At 32.7% G+C, this 9,649-nt stretch overlaps 1 pseudogene; it reads left to right on the forward strand.

Moving 5' to 3' along the window:
- The first annotated feature begins 8,195 nt into the window (after window positions 1-8,195).
- Window positions 8,196-8,437, forward strand: LOC117025861 (small integral membrane protein 4-like; annotated as a pseudogene).
- The last annotated feature ends 1,212 nt before the right edge of the window (window positions 8,438-9,649 follow it).

The following is a 9,649-nucleotide window of genomic DNA, read 5'->3' on the forward strand; positions in this document are numbered from 1 at the left end:
TTGCTGTAATTATTTATCCTAGCTTTTATCAGCCAACTGCACATTATTTATTGCTTTTATGAAATTTGAGCATCCTGTATAGTTGCAATTTTTCATTGTGCAGTTTTGCCTTTAGTAACTGGGTCATTTTATGCTCAGTAATACCTGTTTGAAATGGTCTTATCCATTTTAATAGTTTTGTTTTTATTTTTTAATATTTTGGTATTTATATAAAATCTTGTTTATGAAACAATAGTATATAATATTTTTAGGCTTAATGATTCTTATTTATAATATCCCTTGGATTCAGTTTCTTCATTCTTTTCAAGGATTCTGATGCATATAATTTCATTTAAGTTATATATTTAGTATGATAGTAAAGATTAAAAATGTAACAATAACTAGGGATTATGTTGAAACATTGTTTGAAATATATTTTAAAAATACAAAGATCCTAAATGTTCACCAATATGGACATTAATTTATAATGCTTCTATACATTACCATATTATGCAGTTTTTTATAATTGTGAGAATTTTCAATATACCATTGATATAAAAAAAATTGGCCAGATAAATTACTTGAAAGTGAAAGCACACTGAATATTTATATATGCGTATATATACTCACACCCATATAGATAAATGATAGATAGATAGATATATAAGAATATACACAATACACACAAGACTTCTAACGTTGTTTGCCTATGGAAAGTGAGTTTGAGTAAAGATCACGAAGATTTCAGTTTTTACTTTATACCTTACTGTATCATTTGAATTTTCTAAACAAGTGTGCATTGTTCTTGTAGGTAGATAAGTAAATATTAAAATAGAGAGAAAGGAAGGAAGGAAGGAGGGAAGGAAGGAAAGGAGGAAGGAAAGAAAGACGGAAGGAAGGAAAGAAGAAAGGAAGGAAGGAAAGAAAAGGAGGGAGAAAGGGAAAAAGACACAGTCATGTCATGTGGGAACATCTGGAAATCTAATCACTAGCTTCTCAATTTAGGAGACAGTAAATAGCTGAAATAATCAACCAACAACTCATTCATTGATATTTGCTGAATATGAAAATTTTGAGAACCTCTTGAATATAGTAGCAGAGAATGAGATAATGTTTAGGCTCCTTCCAACCCACAGACTTTATTATTCTAACTACCAGTAGTTTGCTAGGCGTCAAGGGAGATATAGAAGTAGAATAAAAGTCTTGTCTTCAAGAAACTATCAAGCATTTAACGATCACCTTGGAAACTCTCAGGCTATCCTATTTTTGCAAAAAAGGATCATAGGATCTGTGGGATGTACAAGGATATCAAGACTTATACAAAACTGGTATATTTTTATAAATATATGTAATAAACATTGTTGGTTCATTCTCTGATGATAACCATTCTCCCCTTTCTCCTTTCTACACAATATCAATCTTGTTTAAGTATCCACTTCTTCCCACTGTAGTCCATATGCCTCAAGGAAAACTGACCTTACATCCTTCTCCAAAGGTGTGTCTGTCTAATTGATCCAGGAGTGAGCATATGACCCAAGCTAGTTCAATTAGACTGAAGGGCTTCCAGTCAACTTGCTCTTCAAGATTGTGTGAGAGACACATTCTTTCTGCTGTTGAATGTGAATAAGGAAGCCCATAACCCTGATAGCTACCTGCAACCATCATATAAACATAGGGGAGATTACTTTAGGATGAAATTGATACTGTAGAGAACAGATTAGAGAGATCCGCCAAAACTGAAAACCTAATGATATCGTTGAGCTGCTGAATCAACCATCCTTGTTTCTCATCATACCTCTAGGATCCTTATTATGTAAGATAATAAATATCCTTATTGTTTATTCCAATTTGACTTCAGTTTTCTAGTGCTAGTGGATGAAATCATCCTAATACACAATGTGCAAAACTATCTCTAGGTGGTGGTGGTATTACAGATGCTTTATTTCTTTTTTTATCCTTGTTTCTTTCCAAATATTTTATAGTGCACATGAGTTACTGTTAGAATTAGGAAAGAAAAATACATGTTACTTTAAAATAATATTCCATATTACAAAATAAACATATGCTTATTGTAGGAAATATGGAAAACGGTAAAACACAAAGCAAATGAAAATTTTTGTAAACACATTACTTCAAAATAATTATACTTTGTTGCATCCTTCTAGTCTTTTTTCTATATATGCACATTTTTCTTTACAAAAATGAGATCATACTTTGCATCATACTTTACATAACCTGCTTTTTCACCGATTAATTTATTAATTTGTAATAATAATTTAATAACATTTCCATAAAACTAAACAAATTTTTATAATGTAATATTAATGGCTGTATAATAGTTTATATTATAGATAGAGAAATACATTCTTGGATATCTAGGATGATCTTGTCACTATATGTTTTTTAATTGAAATATATTTGACATAATATTGTGTAAATTTAAGGTGTACAGCATATTGGTTTGATACATTTATATAATGTGATATAATTGCCATTGTAGCAATAATTATCACTTCTATTATGTCACATAATTATAATTTCATTTTGTGGTTGGAGTAATTAAGATCTAGTCTCGTGGGAAGTTTGATGGTTAAAATACAATATTGTTGTCTATAGTCACTGTACTGTACAGTAGATCTCTAGGACTTATTTACTACTAGTTGAAGTTTGTACTAGATCTATCTATCATCTATCATCATCATCATCATCATAATCATCATTATTATTTATCTATCTGTAATATTTTATTTATCCATCCATCCTTTGACAGACAGGTTGTTTCAATTTCTTGGTTACTCTGAATAATGCTGCCATAAACATGAGAGTGCATATATCTCTTTGATATCCTGTTTTCATTTCCTTTGGGTATATACCCAGAAGTGAAATTGCTGGATCATATGTTAGACTTATTTTTAAAATTTTGAGGAACCTCAATATTGTTTTCCATATTAGCTAAACCAATTTACATTCCCACCAACAGTATACAAGGGTTCCCTTTCTTCTACCAACAATTGCCAACAATTGTTAATTGTTATCTCTTGTCTTCTTTATGATAGCCATTCTAACAGATGTGAGTTGATTCCCATTGTGGTTTTGATTTGCATTTCCCTGATGATTAGTGATGTCGAGTATCTTTTCATGTACATGTTAGCCATTTGGATCTCTTTTTGGAAAAAATGTCTATTTAGTTCTGCCCATTTTTAAATAACATTGTTTGTTGTTGATGTTGTTGCTTCTGCTGTTGTTATTGAGTTGTATGAGTTCTTTATCAATTTTGGATATTACACCTTCATCTGATATATGGTTTGCAAGTATTTTCTTCCATTCTGTAGGTTGCCTTTTTAGTTTGTTGATTATTTTTTACTATGTAGAAGATGTGAAGTTTTCTATAGTTTCATTTGTTGATTTTTGATTTTTTTATATGTGTGTGTGTGTGTGTGTGTGTGTGTGTGTGTGTGTGATATCTAAGAAATCATTACCAAGACCAATATTGAGGAGCTTTCCCCGTATGTTTTCTTCTAGGAATTCTATGGTATCAGTCTTATGTTTAAGTCTTTGATCCATTTCAAGTTGATTTTTGTGAGTGGTGTAAGATAGGGTCGAATTTTATTGTTCAGAATCTGTTTATTCAGTTTTCCCAGCACCATTTGTTGAAGAGCATATTCTTTCCCTATTGGGTGTTCTTGGCTCCCTTGTCAAATATTAGTTAATGGTATACGCAGGGGTTTAATTCTGGGATCCTTTTTCTGTTTCATTGGTCTGTGTGTCTATTTTTATACAAGTACCATACTGGGTTTTTTTTGTTGTTGTTTTTATTGAGGTATAACTGACATAAAATATTAGATTCGTTTCAGGTGTACAAAAGAATAATTCAACATTTTTATACACTGCAAATGATCACCAAAATAAGTCTAGTTACCATCCATCACCATGCAAAGTTACAAATTTTTGTTTTAATTATTATAGCTTTGTAGTACAGTTTGAAATCAGGAAGTGTGATACCTCCAGCTGTGTCTTTCTGCCTCAGGATTGCTTTGGCTTTTCAGGAATTTGGGGGTTCCGTACAAATTTTAGTATTTTTTTAATATTTCTATACAGAAAGCCATTGGATTTTTGATAGGGATTGCACTCAATCTACAGATAGCTTTGAGTGGTATGGACATTTTAACAATATTAATTCTCCTGATCCATGAACACAGATATTTTTTGATTTATTTGTATCTTTGATTTGTTTCAACAAAGTCTTGTAATTTTCATTTTACAGATCTTTCACTTCCTTTGTCAAATTTATTCCTAGCTACTTTATTGTTTTTGATGCCATTGTGAATTGGATAGTTTTCTTTATTTCTTTTTCAGAAAGAAATTCTAAAAGAAATTATTAGTGCATAGAAATTAAAGTTATTTCTGTATGTTGATTTTATGTCCTTAAACTTTATTGAATTCATTGATTAGTTCCAGCAACTTTTTTTATTTGTTTGTTTCGGATTTTCTCTATATAAAATCATATAATCTGTAAATAATGACAATTTTATTTCTTCCTTCTCAATTTGGATGTCTTTCATTTCTTTGTCTTGCCTAATTGCTCTACCTAAGACTCCCAGTATGACAGTGAATAAGAGTGGTGAGAATGGGTATCATTGTTTTATTCTTGATTTTCAAAAGAATTTCTAATAATTCAATTTTTCACCATTGAGTATGTTAGTTGCGGGTTTGTCATATAGGGTGTTTATTATGTTGAGGTATGTTCCTTCTATGCACAATATGTTAAGTGTTTTTATCATGAAAGGACATCGTATTTTGTGAATTTTTTTCTTGTATCCATTGAAATGATCATGCTATTATTATCTTTCATTCATGTGATTATTATCTTTTATTCTTTTGATGTAGCATATCACATTTACTGATTTGCATATGTTGAATGATCTTTGCATCCCAGGGATAAACCTTACTTTTCATGTGTTTTTTAATTCAGTGTGCTAATATTTTATTGAGAATTTTGCACCTATATTCATTAAGGACATTGGTCTATAGCTTTCTTTCCTTGTAGTATCCTTATCTGGCTTTGGTGTCAGGGTAATGCTACCTTCATAAAATGAATTTGGAAGTGTTCCTTCCTCTTTAACATTTTGGAAGAGTTTGAGAAGGATTGATGTTAATTCTTCTTTAAGTGTTTGGTAAAATTTCCCAATGAAGCCATCTGGTCCTGGAGTTTTCTGTCTTGGTAGGTGTTTGATTACTGACTCAATATCTTTACTTGTTATCCATTTATTCAGATTTTATATTTCTTCCTGATTCAGTCTTTGTAGATATTGTTTACTAAAAATGTATCCATTTCTTCTAGGTTATCTAATTTGTTAGCATATACTTGTTCATTGTAGTTTCTTATGGTTCATTTGTTCATTGTAGTCTCTTATGATCCTATCTATTTTTGTAGTATCAGTTGTAATATTTCCTCTATTATTTTTAATTTATTTATTCGAGTCTTCTCTCTTTTTTATTCATTAATCTAGCTAAAGATTTGTCATTTAAAAAAATCTTTTTAAAAAAACACCTCTTAATCTTCTTGATCCTTTCTATTGGTCTTTATTTATTTCAATTCTGATCATTATTTCTTTCTTCTAGCTTCAGGCTTGATTTGTTCTTTTTTCTAGTTCCTTGAGGTGTAAAGTTAGGTTGTTTGAGATCTTTATAATTTCTTAATATATGCATTTATTGCTATAAAATTTCCTTCAGAACTGCTTTTGCAGCATCCCATCAGTTTTGGTATTTTGTGTTTCCATTTTCATTTGTTTCTAGGTTGATTTTTAATTTTTTTTCTTTTTTGGTTTCTTCTTTGACCCATTTCTTTCAGAATTGTGTTGTTTAATTTCCACATATTTAAGATTTAACATTTGATGGCTTTTGTGTGACTGTAGGAGTGTGCTGGAAGTGACACTGTGATTCTGAGATTAAGTCATAAATGTTGATGTAGCTTTATTTTGTCCCCAGGAATTCTTAATCTTGAAGCCTTTAGCCATTAGGAAAATAGTCTAACTTCCCTGAGAATTCTATGCTATAAAGAAGCCAAAAATATCCTCGTGGAGAAACCACATGCAGAAGTTTTGGCACTTCATGAATCAAGATGCAGATCCAGCCCATCTGCTCCCATTTCTCAGTGTACCAGCTCCGGTCACTCTCTGACATTCAGCAGCATGAGATACTAACACAGAACTAACCCACCAAGCCCATCCTACAGAAACTGTGAGAGATAATAAAATTATTGTGATTTTTAATCTCCTACATTTAGGGGTAATTTGTTACACATCAATACATAATTAAAACAAGTCTCCTTCATTGTTGAAAGACATTTTCACTGCTAACACAATTTCAGGTTGACAGTGATTTTCTTTGAACATATTAAAGGTATAATTTTGACTTCTTACTTCTATTATGTGGCTGTAGACAAGTCAGTGGCCATTCTAATGTTGCTCTTTTAAATACGTTCTGTCTTTTTCCTGACTGATTTTAAATTTTCCTATCTCTTAGATTTTCTGCACTTCCACTATGCTGTGTCTCAGTATTTACTTGTTTTTATTTCCCTGATTGGGATTCATTGAGTGCTTTGATTCAGTAGATTCATGCCTTGAATCATCTTTGGGAAATTTTAAGTCATTATCTTTTTTACTATTACTCCTGCCCCATTTTCCCTCTCATCCTCTTTTGGAGCTCAAAGTAAATGTTGATTAAAATTTCTCACATTGTCCATCATATTAGTTAAACTTTTATCCATATTTTCCATATTTGTACCTCCTTAATGATGCATTCTTGGAAATTTCTGCTTACATATACCCCAGTTCTATAACTCTCTCTTGAGCTATGGCCAATCTGCTATTGAACTAATCCACTGAAATTTATATTTTATTTATTGACTTTTTATTGAAAGTTTATTTGGTTCTTTTTCAAGACTGCTATATCATTTTTTTTACATTTCCCTTTCTCTGAAGATGTTTTCAAGCTTTTCATTTATTTCTTGAAACATAATTAGCATAGCTCTTTTATATTGTGTTTGATGATGCTAATGTCATCAATATATACATTGTAAATATATATACATATACAAATATATACGTTTGATATATACTTTACTACCTCATTGGGCAGTATCAGAAACTCTAATTATGTTGTCTATTAATTTTGTTCATGTTTTATTCCTCATGTAGTTGGTTACCACTAACTGTAGTAATCATTGTCCCTGGCAGTTTTATTTGAGGAGATTCTCCCAGGCTTGATATCTTATTCCAGAGAGGCTGTTGTTTGCTTCTTCCAGGTGTTTGGCAGTACTGTCAGTCTAGAACCATTTTAAACTTTTTTCACAGCTGTGGTTCATTGTATCATACTGCTGCTAAAAGTTTGGGCCGCAACTCCGACTTTAGGAATTGATTTTCCTTTTTTTGTTGATCTACTCAGCATGTAAGCAATTCCCTAGCAATATTCTGGAGGTGGGGATGGGGAAGATTTATCTCTGGCTCACCCTTATTTGGAAAGTATACCCCTTGAGAATCCCAGTATAATATAGAGTAGGTCTTTGATTTATGCCACCCTTATCCTGTGAGGCCATGGTTATAATTGGAAGAAAATAAATATTGCTCTAAAAGAGGCAAATAATCAGGAAATAAGACTCGTTAAATGACCATGGATTTTAACCTTTTTGGATTTAGAATGTGTGAAAACTTCACTTAAAAAGTTTTACTCTTCCTTAAAATAATCTCAAATAAGAAAATTTTAAAAGTGAATAAACCATGCAGCAACATCAAAGAAAACTCATCATCACCTATATCAGAGGTTGGCAGATTATGACCTCCATTTTTTTTTGTAAGTAAAATTTTGTTGAAACATAGCCATATTCAATCTTTGTACATTATCTACAGTTGTTTTTGTACTACAAGGAAAAGTTGAGTAGTTGAGAAAGAGACTCTATGGCCTGCAAATGCTAAATTATTCACTACTTGGCCCTTTAGAGAAAATAGTCCATTTAGAAAACATGTCCTTTTTAAGAAGTCACTTCAAACTTTATCTAAGCTGATTATAAATAAGCATAGCTGATAGAAGATTTTGATGTAACAAATTCTGTGCTTAAAAAGTAAGGCGTTGGGCTTCACTGCGTTTCAGTCCAAGAGCTGGTGCAGCTCCCGTCGCTCCTGGTTCCGCCGTACCCCTCTTCATGATTTCAGTGGGGCATGTTTTCCAGCGCCCAGATGAGGCGGGTTCTGCAGCGGGTGCCAGGGAAGCAGCAACTGGTGTCTACCGGTTTCTGCCCTTCTTTTTTGTTCTGGGAGGAACCATGGAGTAAATCATGATTAAAGTACACGGGGGCCAGGAGACCTTCTACAATGTCTACCTTAGAAAAGCCTCAGAAAGACAGTATCAGAGGAGGCTGGAAGATGCACCAGAGACTGAATCTCAGCAGTCAATAAAGTGAATACAAAATGAAAAAAAAAAGTAAGGTGTTGATTCATTTGGACTGTCCATTTGACTTTGAAGAGTTTTAATAGTTATAATAAAATAAATTCATAAGAACTTTCAGAAGCCTAACTAATCTGGTTCATTTAACATTGCCAGAAAATGAGGGTGGCCAGTTTGCACAGTGGTTAGAGTACAGTACTCATAACACCAAGGTCGCTGGTTCAATTCCCACATGGGCCAGTGAGCTGCACCCTCCACAACTAGATTGAAAACAACGACTTGACCTTAAGCTGATGGGTCCTGGAAAAACACACTGTTCCACAACATTCCCTAATTAAATTTTTAAAAAATTGGCTAAAAAAAAATGAAAATTTACCATTGGGGTGACAATTGTTAGTAAAATTACATAGATTTCAGGTGTACAATTCTGTATTACATCATCTATACATCCCATTGTATGTTCACCACCCAGAGTCAGTTCTCTTTCCATCACCATATATTTGAACCCCTTTACCCTCATATACCACACCCTCACCCCGTTACCCTCTAGTAACCACTAAATTATTGTCTGTGTCTATAAATTTTTGTTTCTTCATTTGCGTGTCTTGTTCTTTTGTTGTTTTCAGTTTTATATACCAGTGAAAATATATGGTTCTCTTTCTGTCTGACTTATTTCACTTAGCATAATGATCTCAAGATCCATCCATTTTGTCCCAAATGGTACTATTTCATCTTATAGCAGAATAATATTCCATTGTGTATATATACCACATCTTCTTTATCCAATCAGCTATTGAAGGACACTTTGGTTGTTTCCATGTCTTGGCCACCATAAATAAAGATGCAATGAACATTGGAGCACATACATCTTTAGGATAAATATTTTCAGATTTTTTGGGTAGATACCCAGGAGAAGGATTGTTGGGTCATATGGTAATTTTATTCTTAATTTTTTGACGAACCTCCACACTGCCTTCCATAGTGGCTGCACCAATCTGCATTCCCACCAACAGTGTATGAGGGTTCCTTTTCCTCCACAGCCTCTCCAACACTTGTTACTATTTGTCTTCTTGATGATAGCCATTCTGACTGGGGTGAGGTGATATCTCATTGTGGTTTCCATTTGCATTTCTCTGGTGATTAATGATGGTGAGCATCTTTTCACATGTCTATTGGCCACCTGTATGTCCCCTTTGGAGAAATCTCTCTTCAGGTCCTCTGCCCATTT

Source organism: Rhinolophus ferrumequinum, chromosome X (assembly GCF_004115265.2).
Source record: "Rhinolophus ferrumequinum isolate MPI-CBG mRhiFer1 chromosome X, mRhiFer1_v1.p, whole genome shotgun sequence".
NCBI classification, from domain to species: domain Eukaryota; kingdom Metazoa; phylum Chordata; class Mammalia; order Chiroptera; family Rhinolophidae; genus Rhinolophus; species Rhinolophus ferrumequinum.